Below are 12,470 nucleotides of genomic sequence, written 5' to 3' on the forward strand. Positions count from 1 at the left end.
AAAGAGGCCTTTCTACTGACTTTGAAAAACAACAAAAGAAAGATGCCCAGGGTCCCTGCTCATCTGCGTGAATGTGCTTTAGGCATGCTGCAAGGAGGCATGAAGACTGCAGATGTGGCCAGGGCAATAAATTGCAATGTCCGTACTGTGAGACGCATAAGACAGCGCTACAGGGAGACAGGATGGACAGCTGATTGTCCTCGTGGTGACAGACCACGTGCAACAGCACCTGCACAGGATCGGTACATCCAAAAATCACACTTGTGAGACAGGTACAGGATGGCAACAATAACTGCCCAAGTTACACCAGGAACGCACAATCCCTCCATCGGTGCTCAGCCTGTCTGCAATAGGTTGAGAGAGGCTGGAAGGAGGGATTGTAGGCCTGTTGTAAGGCCTGTTGTAAGGCAGGTCCTGTTGTAAAGCAGACATCACCGGCAACATCGCCTATGGGCACAAACCCATCGTTGCTGGACCAGACAGGACTGTCAAAAAGTGCTCTTCACCGATGAGTCGCAGTTTTGTCTCACCAGGGGTGATGGTCGGATTCGTGTTTATCATTGAAGGAATGAGCGTTACACCGAGGTCTGTACTCTGGAGCGGGATCGATTTGAAGGTGGAGGGTCCGTCATAGTCTGGGGAGGTGTGTCACAGCATCATCGGACTGAGCTTGTTGTCATTGTAGGCAATCTCAATGCTGTGCATTATAGGGAAGACATCCTCCTCTTTCATGTGGTACCCTTCCTGCAGGCCCATCCTGACAAGACCCTCCAGTATCACAATGCTACCAGCCATACTGCTCGTTCTGTGTGTGATTTCCTGCAAGACAGGAATGTCAGTGTTCTGCCATGGCCAGCAAAAAGCCCGGATCTCAATCCCATTGAGCACACCTGGGAACAGTTGGATCAGAGGGTGAGGGCTAGGGCCATTCCCCCCCGAAATGTCCTGGAACTTGCAGGTGCCTTGGTGGAAGAGTGGGGTAACATCTGACAGCAAGAACTGGCAAATCTGGTGCAGTCCAGATACTGACTGTTACTTTTGTTCAGGGACACATTATTCCATTTATGCTAGTCACATGTCTGCGGAACTTGTTCCAAACATGTCTCAGTGTCACGGAATTCTTCCTGGGAAGGAGAGGCGGACCAAAGCGCAGCGTGGTTATTTTTATACATCTTTAATAAAGATGATAACTTGAACAATGTATAATACAAAATAAGAAACGTGAAAAACCGAAACAGCACTATCTGGTGCAACAAACACAAAGACAGGAACAATCACCCACAAAACCCAACACAAAACAGGCTACCTAAATATGGCTCCCAATCAGAGACAATGACTAACACCTGCCTCTGATTGAGAACCATATCAGGCCCAAACACAGAAACAGACAAACAAGACATCCAACATAGAATGGCCACTCAGATCACACCCTGACCAAACAAAACATAGAACATTCAAAGCAAACTATGGTCAGGGTGTGACACTCAGTTGTTGAATCTTGTTATGTTCATACAAATATTTACACGTTAAGTTTGCTGAAAATAAGTTTACATTTATACCTTTAAAAAATGTTTTAGGTGTTTTAGTTTCGGACAATGGCATTAGTTCTGTTCTTAATACACCTTGTTGGCTGGAATTTACAGTCCCTGGAGTTACAGTGACGTGAAACAGTATTTTCTCTCTTTCTGATTTTCTTAATTTTAGCATATTTTTATAATGAATGTTATCAGATCTTCAACCAAAACCTAATATTAGATAAAGGGAACCTGAGTTCCAACAACAAAAAATGATACCTTTTTTCTTTTTCTAATTAGCAAACTTACGCAACACCTAATTCCCATTTGAAAAAGTAATTGCTCCCTTTCACTCAATAACTGGTTGTGCCACTTTTAGCTGCAATGACTGCAACCAAGTGCTTCCTGTAGTTGTTGATCAGTCTCTCATATCGCTGTGGAGGAATTTTGACCAACTCTTGCACGCAGAACTGCTTCAACTCAGCGACATTTGGGGATTTTCAAGCATGAACTGCTCATTTCAAGTCCTGCCACAACATCTCAATTGGGATTAAGTCTGAACTTTGACTAGGCCATTCCAAAATGTTAATGTAGACTCGATTGTGTGTTTTGGATCATTGTCTTGCTGCATGACCCAGCTGTGCTTCAGGTTCAGCTAACAGATGGGTGACCTGACATTCTCCTGTAGAATTCTCTGATACAGAGCAGAATTCATGGTTCCTTCTATTAAGGCAAGTCCTCCAGGTCCCGAGGGAGCAAAGCATCCCCAAACCATCACACTACCACCACCATGCTTGACCGTTGGTATGAGGTTCTTACTGTGGAATGCAGTGTTGGAAGTATGTTCTATGGACAGATATGTCAAACGTATAACTTTTTGAGTTAAAGCAGTCCTGCATGGAAGAGTTGGCCAAAATTCCTCCACAGCTGGCAACCCCCTTGTTACAGGGAGCACAACTTCACTCCCATTAAGAATATGTCAAAGTGTTATCATTGTACTGCTACCAAGTTCCCAGGGGTATTGTCAGTAAAATTATTGTGAGCATTAAGTTCAATTCCACTGTTAGCTCTGTTAATGTTAGCCAAATAGGGAAGCCCACTGTGGTAAGCGCATCCAGTGCTATTATTTAAAATACCACAAATATGGATACCCCCTCTGTTTTCAAATTCCTTAGGGGGCTTGGGCCGTAACAGATCAATGTACAAAGTCTGATGTTAAAGATGAACCTTCCAGATATTTAGTTTTTTCAAGAGACTTGGCTAAATGTCTTGATCCCGGATAAGGACATTGACATAGCCGATTACTACATTTTCACGTGTGCCAGATTGAAAAAAGGGCTATATACAATATGTGAATTCAACTCTTTTGACACCATGTTCTCAAAATATCACTATCCCCTCAAAAATGTAAGTTTTTGTTTATCTGTTGCAGGGATTTACCACCATCTCTCTGCATTGGCAGACACTGTTGTTACTATTTCTGAGTATTTAAACCTTATCTTTCATAATTTTGTTTGTTGAAATTTTAGTCATTTAGAAGATGCTCTTACCCAGAGCGACTTACAGTTAGCGCATTCATCTTAAGATAACTAGGTGGGTCAACCACATATAACCACAGTCATAATAAGTATATTTTTCCTCAATAACATAACAGGTAAAGTCAGATCTATTAAGGGGGGGAAAAAAAGTCAAGTGCGAGTGTTAGTTCACAAACTTAGATTGGCTAACTTTCAGCAAAAAAATCTAAGTGGTCTCAGACCATTTTTAAGAATATTTGTTATGACTTTAAACCTGACTAAACTGATTGCAAATCTCCTCACTGATCGACCTCATTCTGACAAATAGCCCCCACAACTACTTGTCCAGTGGTGTCTTTGCTAATGATCTGTGATCAATATGTTATTGCATGTAGAAGAAATACCACACAGATTAACACTGATCCTCGTGTAGTTATGAAGAGATTTTCTCCATGATATGTATTACTCTGACCTTTCCTCCATCAGCTGCATGTCTGACCCTGAATCAGCTCTAGAATTGTTCTCATCTATTTTTATCACCGGCAGACAAACACGCTCCTTTTAAACGCCTTAGAGTAAAAAATAGAACAAATCCTTGGTTCTCTACAGATATGTCAGATGTTGTTATGATGAGAAATCAGGCAAAGGCTAAAAACTATGCATGGGCTGCATCTCAATCCTCATATGTCGCATCTGCGATTAAAGGTGGCTGAGCAACAGCTGTGTTTGTCAGACCATGAGACATCCTGAAAATCAGTCTTCTCACAAAAACAGTTGTTGCGTCCGAACTGTTCGGGCTGCAAACTAATATGACCACTCTATGGAAAGATGAGATGCTCATGAACTCGATGGTTATGAGTTCTCTCCAGCGCCGACAGAGATGGCCGCCTCACTTCGCGTTCTTAGGAAACTGTGCAGTATTTGTTTTAAAATATATTATATCTTACACTGTTACCCCAGGAAATCTTAAGTATTATTCCAAACATCCGGGAGAAACTATTGGATATAAGAGCAACGTCAACTTACCAACATTATGACCAGGAATACGACTTTCCTGAAGCGGATCCTCTGTTTGGTCCACCACCCAGGACAATGGATCGGATCCCAACAGGCGACCCAAAACAACGGCGCGCAAGAAGGGGCAGACAGAACGGTCTTCTGGTCAGGGCACATCGCCCACAGCTCCCAAGTATACTACTCGCCAATGTCCAGTCTCTCAACAACAAGGTAGACGATTTACGAGCAAGGGTTGCCTTCCAGAGAGACATCAGAGATTGTAACATTCTCTGTTTCACGGAAACATGGCTCACTCAGGATACGTTATCAGAGTCAGTACAGCCACCTGGTTTCTTCACGCATCTCGCTGACAGAAACAATCATCTCTCTGGTAAGAAGAAGGGTGGGGGTGTATGCCTTATGATTAACGGGTCATGGTGTGATCATAACAACATACAGGAACTCAAGTTATTTTGTTCGCCTAGAATTCCTTACAATCAAATGCCAAGATATTTATCTTTGATTATAATCACAGTCGTGTATATTCCCCCAAAGCAGACATCTTGACAGCCTTGAAAGAACTTCATTGGACTCTATGTAAACTGGAAACCACATATCCTGAGGCTGCATTTATTGTAGCTGGGGATTTTAACAAGGCTAAGCTGAAAAGAAGGCTCCCTAAATTTTAGCAACATATCGAATGCGCAACCCGGGCTGGCAAAATTCTGGATCATTGTTACTCTAACTTCCACAACATATTCAAAGCCCTCCCTCACCCTCCTTTCGGCAAATCTGACCATGACTCCATTTTGTTGTTCCCAGCCTACAGAAACTAAAACAGGAAGCACCCGTGCTCAGGTCCGTTCAACGCTGGTCCGCCCAATCTGATTCCACGCTTCAAGATTGCTTCGTTCACATGGTCTGGGATATGTTCCGGATAGCATCAAACAACAACATTGATGTATACGCTGATTCGGTAAGCGAGTGTATTAGCAAGTGCATCAGTGATGTTGTAGCCAAGGCGACTATTAAAACCTTCCCCAACCAGAAACCGTGGATTGATAGCAGCATTTGCGCAAAACTGAAAGAGTGAACCACTGCTTTAAATCAGGGCAAGGCAACCGTAATCATGACCGAATACAAACAGTGTAGCTATTCCCTCCGCAAGGCAATCATACAAACTAAGTGCCAGTATAGAGACAAAGTAGAGACACAATTCAATGGCTGAGACACGAGAGGTATGTGGAAGGGTCTACAGTCAATCACGGACAACAAAAGGAAACCAGCCCAGTCGCGGACCACGATGTCTTGCTCCCAGACAAACTAAACAACTTCTTTGCTTGCTTTGAGGACAATACAGTGCCACCGACACGGCCCGCTAACAAAACTTCCGGGCTCTCCTTCACTGCAGCCAACGTGAGTAAAACAGTTATACTTGTCAACCCTTGCAAGGCTGCCGGCCCAGATGGCCCCTAGCCGCATCCTCAGAGCATGCGTAGACCAGCTGGCTGGTGTGTTCACGGACATATTCAATCAATCCGTATCCCAGTGTGCTGTTCCCACATGCTTCAAGAGGGACACCATTGTTCCTGTTCCCAAGAAAGTGAAGGTAACTGATCTAAACGACAATCGCCCCGTAGCCCTCACTTCTGTCATCATGAAGTGCTTTGAGAGACTAGTCAAGGATCATATCACCTCCACCCTACCTGACACCCTAGACCCACTCAAATTTGCTTACCGCCCCAATAGGTCCACAGACGATGCAATCGCAATCACACTGCACGCTGCCCTAACCCATCTGGACAAGAGGAATACCTATGTAAGAATGCTGTTCATCAACTACAGCTCAGCATTTAACACCATAGTACCCTCCAAACTCGTCATTAAGCTCGAGACCCTGGGTCTCGACCCCGCCCTGTGCATTTGGGTCCTGGACTTTTTGACGGGACGCCCCCAGGTGGTGAGAGTAGGAAACAACATCTCAACCCCGCTGATCCTCAACACTGGGGCCTCACAAGGGTGCGTTCTCAGCCCTCTCTTGTACTTCCTGTTCACCCATGACTGCGTGGCTATGCCCTCCTCCAACTCAATCATCAAGTTTGCAGCCTACAGTGGTAGGCTTGATTACCAACAATCGACGTGACGACCTACAGGGAGGAGGTGAGGGCCCTCGGAGTGTGGTGTCAGGAAAATAACCTCACAGTCAACATCAACAAAACAAAGGAGATGATCGTGGACTCCAGGAAACAGCAGTGGGAGCAACCCCCTATCTACATCGACGGGACAGTAGTGGAGAAGGTGGAAAGTTAAGTTCCTCGGCGTACACATCACGGACAAACTGAAATTGTCCACCCACACAGACAGCGTGGTGTAGAAGGCGCAACAATGCCTCTTCAACATCAGGCGGCAGAAGAAATTTGGCTTGTCACCAAAAACACATGCACAATCGAGAGCATCCTGTCGGGCTGTATCACCGCCTGTTAAGGCAACTGCTCCGTCCACAACCGTCTGCACAACGCATCACCAGGGGCAAACTACCTGCCCTCCAGGACACCTACATCACCCGATGTCACAGGAAGGCCAAAAAGATCATCAAGGACAACAACCATCCGAGCCACTGCCTGTTCACCCTGCTATCATCTAGAAGGCGAGATCAGTACAGGTGCATCAAAGCCGTGACCAAGAGACTGAAAAAAAGCTTCTATCTCCAGGCCATCTGGATGTTAAACAGCCATCACTAACATTGAGTAGCTGCTGCCAACATACTGACACAAAACTTTAGCCACTTACATTTTTTTACATTCAATTTTTAATTATTAAAGTATCACTAGTCACTTTAAACAATGCCACTTTATATAATGTTTACATACCCTACATTACTCATCTCATATGTATATACTGCACTCTATACCATCTACTGCATCTTGCCTATGCCGTTCGGCCATCGCTCATCCATATATTTATATGTACATATTATTATTCATTGCTTTACACTTGTGTGTATAAGGTAGTTGTTGTGAAATTGTTAGATTACTTGTTAGATATTACTGCATGGTTGGAACTAGAAGCACAAGCATTTCGCTACGCTCACATTAATCTACTAACCATGTGTATGTGACCAATAAAATTGGATTTGATTTGATTCTACGACCCCCACAAGTGTCACGGAACCCGTCTGAAAGTAACCCGGTATGGTTGATAAAATTAATGGAAGTATGGAAAAGGGTTAAATGTAGTGTATTTGGAAAGGATTCAGACCCCTTCCCTTTTTCTACATTTTGTTATGTTACAGCCTTATTCTTAAATTGATTAAAAAAGTGTTTTCCTCGTAAATATACACACAATACCTCATAATGAAAAAGCGAAAAAATGTTTTTAGAGATTTTTGCAAATGAATTACAGTTGACAGTGCATGTCAGAGCAAAAATCAGCCATGAGGTCAAAGAAAATGTCCGTAGAGCTCTGAGACAGGATTTTGTTGAGGCACAGATCTGGGGAAGGATACAAAACATTTATGCAACATTGAAGTTCCCCAAGAACACAGTGGCCTCCATCATTCTTAAATGGAAGAAGTTTGGAAACATCAAGTCTCTTCCTAGAGCTGGTCGCACGGCTGAACTTTACAATCGGGGGAGAAAGGCCCTGGTCAGGGAGGTTATGTAGAAGATGATGGTCACTCTGACAGAGCTTCCAGAGTTCCTCTGTGGAGATGGGAGAACCTTCCAGAAGGACAACCATCTCTGCAGCACTCCACCAATCAGGCCTTTATGGTAGAGTGGCCAGACAGAAGCCACTCCTCGGTAAAAGGCACATGACAGCCCACTTGGAGTTTTCCAAAAGGCACGTAAAGGTCTCTCAGACCATGAGAAACAAGATTCTCTGGTCTGATGAAACCAATATTGAACTCTGGCCTGAATGCCAAGTGTCATATCTGGAGGAAACCTGGCACCATCCCTACGGTGAAGCATGGTGGTGGCAGAATCATGCTGTGGGGATTTTCCTCAGTGGTAGGGACTGGGAGACTAGTCAGGCTCGAGGGAAAGATGAACAGAGAAAAGTGCAGAGAGATACTTGAGTAAAACCTGCTCCAGAGTGCTCAGGACCACAGACTGGGGCGAAGGGTCACCTTCCAACAGGACGACGACCCTAAGCACACAGCCAAGACAACGCAGGAGTGACTTCGGGCCAAGACAATGCAGGAGTGGACAAGTCTCTGAATATCTTTGAGTGGCCCAGCCAGAGCCCGGACTTGAACCCGAAAGAACATCTCTAGAGATATCTGAAAATAGCAGTGCAGCGACACTCCCCATCCAACCTGACAGAGCTTGAGAGGATCTGCAGAGATGAATGGGAGATACTCCAAATACAGGTATGCTAAGCTTGTAGAGTCATACACAAGAAGACCCAAGGCTGTAATCGCTGCCAAAGGTGCTTCAACAAGTACTGAGTAAAGGGTCTGAATACTTATGGAATTGTGATATTTCAGTTTAGAGTAAGGCTATAACGTAACCAAATGTGGAAAAAGTGAAGGGGTCTGAATACTTTCCAAATCACTGTATGTGTCCCCCCCCAAAAAAATCCTGAGCCTTCTTATTTCTCCTAGATATGGGATAGACACTTCAAAAGGCTTATTCCTTATGATAATTTTTTTTTACTGTCTATTCTGCAATTTATACATGTGTTATTCAATGCATTTCTGTGGGCTATAGCAGTGAATGATCCATTGTATGACCATCTTTAAACAATTCCATATATCAGCGTAGTATACTTTTAGAGTATTAAAATGACCATAGCAATCAGGGCTTTTACGTTTGTTGAAATTAAACACGGACAGGTGAAGAATCTTCACGTTTGTTATTTACCATTATTTATCCTTCCCTAACCAGAGACTGCCTGCCGTTCTGTACCTTTTAGACACCGAGCTGGGTTACTGACCTCTGCCTGCCCTTTTTCCTGACCCCTTTTCTAGTAATACACTTTTGTTACTTTGATACTTTCTGCATCATGGTCTTCCCTGAAACGTGATAATAAATGTACACCTGTCAATTTTCACACCAGGCCATAGCACCATCTATGCTACTTCTTTGATTTTCAATTATATTCTTCATTGTTTGGATAAGAAGAAACACTGTGTGGCCCTTTTTACTGACTTGTCTCTATAGACTCCGACACTGTGGATCACTCATTACTTATTCAGAGCCTTTCATCAATTGGCCTGCATGTAGCTGGTTTGAAAATGATTTAAAGGACAAAACACTGTGTGTATTTACTGATGATGTTAAATCAGGTTTTCTGGACATAACAAAGGGTGTACCATCGGGATTTCTTCGCCCTCTCCTTCGCGCGCCGAAAGACAGATATTGTTCCGGTGCTCTCTTAACCAAAACTCCAAATTCTTTCTAGTTTAAAAAAAAACAAGCCTGAAACCTTGAATAATGACTGGTGACATCTAGTGGAAGCCATGGGAATTGCAATCTGGGAGATGGAATTACATAGGAACAATAGTTTTTTCTTCAGTTTCGCCTGCCATATCAATTCTGTTATAGTCTCAGTGTCACGCCCTGGCCATAGAGAGGCTTTTTATTCTCTATTTTGGTTAGGCCAGGGTGTGACTAGGATGGGCGTTCTATGTTCTTTTTTCTATGTTTTTGTATTTTGTTTTTGGCCGGGTATGGTTCTCAATCAGGGACAGCTGTCTGTCATTGTCTCTGATTGAGAACCATACTTAGGTAGCTCTTGCCCACATGGGTTTTGTGGGTAGTTATTTTCTGTTTAGTGTGTTTTGCACCTGACAGAGCTGTTTCGGTTGTTCTTTTGTTCCTTGTTGTATTTTAGTTTTCAGTTTATTAAAATAATGATGAACACTTACCATGCTGCATCTTGGTCCTCACCTACTTCCACCAATGGTCGTTACACTCAGACATTATTTTAACAGTTTTAGAAACGTCAAAGTGTTTTCTATCTAATTCTACAGATTATATGCATATCCCGGTTTCTGGGCCTGAATAACAGGCAGTTTACTTTGGGCACGTCAGTCAGGCGGAAATTCAGGAAACTAGACCCTATCCCTAACAGGTGGTTTATCTGTAAAAATGTTTAACTTTCACCTGTATTCAGAACACACTGTAGTGTATGCTATTGCCCCACAGCTGACCAGGCTCTGTCAGAGCTTCAGTCTGCCTTTATTGCCCTGCAGAAAGCCTTCACTGAATTGAAATGGCTATTTATGCAGGTAAAACCAAGTATATGTTATTTTCCAAATCACTTAAAAATGTATCTGATGATTTATGCATGCATACCCTCATTGATCGTGTCCCCAGTTGTAAATATCTGGACTGACAAAGAGCTGTCTTTCAAAAAGCATGTTGATAAGTTAAAAAATTGCCTTATTCTATAGAAACAGGTGCTGTCTTTAGTTAAATAGCAGAAAACGAATCATTCAGTCGACATTCATTCCGTTTATTGACTATAGCGATATTGTCTATATGAATGCAGCTACCACTATATTGAAGTTTTTACACACAGTTTATCATAGCCCATTGCGCTTTATTACAGGCAATAGGTTAAGTGCACATCATTGCATTTTGTATCAGAAAGTAGGCTGGGCCTCCTTGGCATCTCGTAGATGTATTACACTAATTTTTTTCTATAAAGCCCCATTGCCTAAACTTCCTCTACACCTTACCTCATTGTTAACCTACAGACGTATGAATTACCAGACCCGGACTCAGGAATGGCTAACCCTGGAGATCCCTTCAATCTCTACAGAGTTAGGTAAATCTGCTTTTAGTTTTTTTTTCAGTCTCTCATGTGGAATGATCTCCAAACATCGTTAAAGTTGGTGGGAGTTGGTGCCTTTCTAGGGCAATTCAGGCAGATGTTATAGAGCCTTTTTTACTGAAGAATGTGTTTGTTTCATATGTTTGTGTTTTGCTTTTTCGTGTTTTGGGTTTGCTTTTCATGTATTGTGTAATTGGATATATAAATGTATAATGTAAATGTTGTTTATTGATGTGTTAATGCAGGGCTGATCTGTGAAAGAGAATGTCGTTTCAGCATGACCCCTTGCTTAAACAAAGGTGAAACAAAAATACAAAAATACAAAAATACAAAAATACATAATAAATAAAAAATACTGTATGAGTTAGTGCTGAGCGATTAGTGTTTTTTGAGTTTGGTTTCAGTTCGAATACACAAAAGAATCCCGGTTTTCGATTTAATTAAAAAAAATTAAAAAAAAATGCCCTATGCATTATGTTGGTTGAACACTGTAACAACACAGAATAAAACAATGAATAAAAGTCCCATGATGGTAGTGACGGCCCATTAATGCTTATCACTTATTAACCTTCATTTATTCACATTACTTTACTTTAATAAAATATTTCAGTTATGTATATTTCATTTGTTCTAGTTGATGACTTTATTCTTTCATTCCAAGTCATCATCTCATCTCTATAGAACTGCTGCCTATGCTGTCTAAATAAAATCCCTATCCCTTTAATGTTGTTCAAAGTAAATAAGGCATACTTTTATGACTGCTGAATACCCACTATCAATCACTTAGAGCATGTACTTTCAGGTAGAGACACCGAGCGAACCAACTGCTGTCTATCCCTTTCGATTGCACATTCTTCTGTCTCTTTTACGTAGCAGGCATAAAAGAAACACACAAGTAGGCGCGCAATGCATTGTGGTCATTGTATTTAATTACCACTTTTCTGCACTAAACTATGTAGAACAGTGGAGGCTGCTGAGGGGAGGACGGCTCATAATAATGGCTGGAACGCAGCGAATGGAATGGCATCAATCAGATGGAAACCACGTTTGATGTATTTGATACCATTCAACTGATTCCGCTCCAGCCATTACCATGAGCCCGTCCTACCCAATTAAGGTGCCACCAACCTCCTGTGATGTAGAATAATGGCCTGTTGGAAACTACAACTCCCTACTACATCGCACAGTTCGAGCTTGATCTGATTTATCTCTAGGGAAACTGCACAATGTGCACATTGAACTTACAAAAAAAAAACTCTATTGAATTCAAATAATTGAAATGACCTTGGTCAATCAGTTCTTTAAAAAACAAAAAATAACCACCATTTTGGTTAATCTCTCAGCACTAGTATGAGTGTATCGTCTTCTCAAGTACACTGTAAGTATAATGGTTTCCTCTTTATAGTGTAGTATAAGTGCATGCTCTTTATGGTATAAATATTAGTGTATCGTCTTTTGCTGGAAGGTGGCGTGCTCCCCAGAGAAGATACATTTGTGTTATGATGAAATTATTATGGAAATCCTATCTGGGCTGGATTAGCCATGGAAGGTATTTATCTGTTTATTGAGCGGCTGAGCTCATAACCTCTCCTCCTTTTCCTCCTCCTCCCTTGTTCTCTCTCTACTTAGAGCACACACAGAGTTCTGTAAGACTGCCTTGTCT

The sequence above is a fragment of the Oncorhynchus kisutch genome, linkage group LG2 (genome assembly GCF_002021735.2).
Source record: "Oncorhynchus kisutch isolate 150728-3 linkage group LG2, Okis_V2, whole genome shotgun sequence".
Lineage (NCBI taxonomy): Eukaryota > Metazoa > Chordata > Actinopteri > Salmoniformes > Salmonidae > Oncorhynchus > Oncorhynchus kisutch.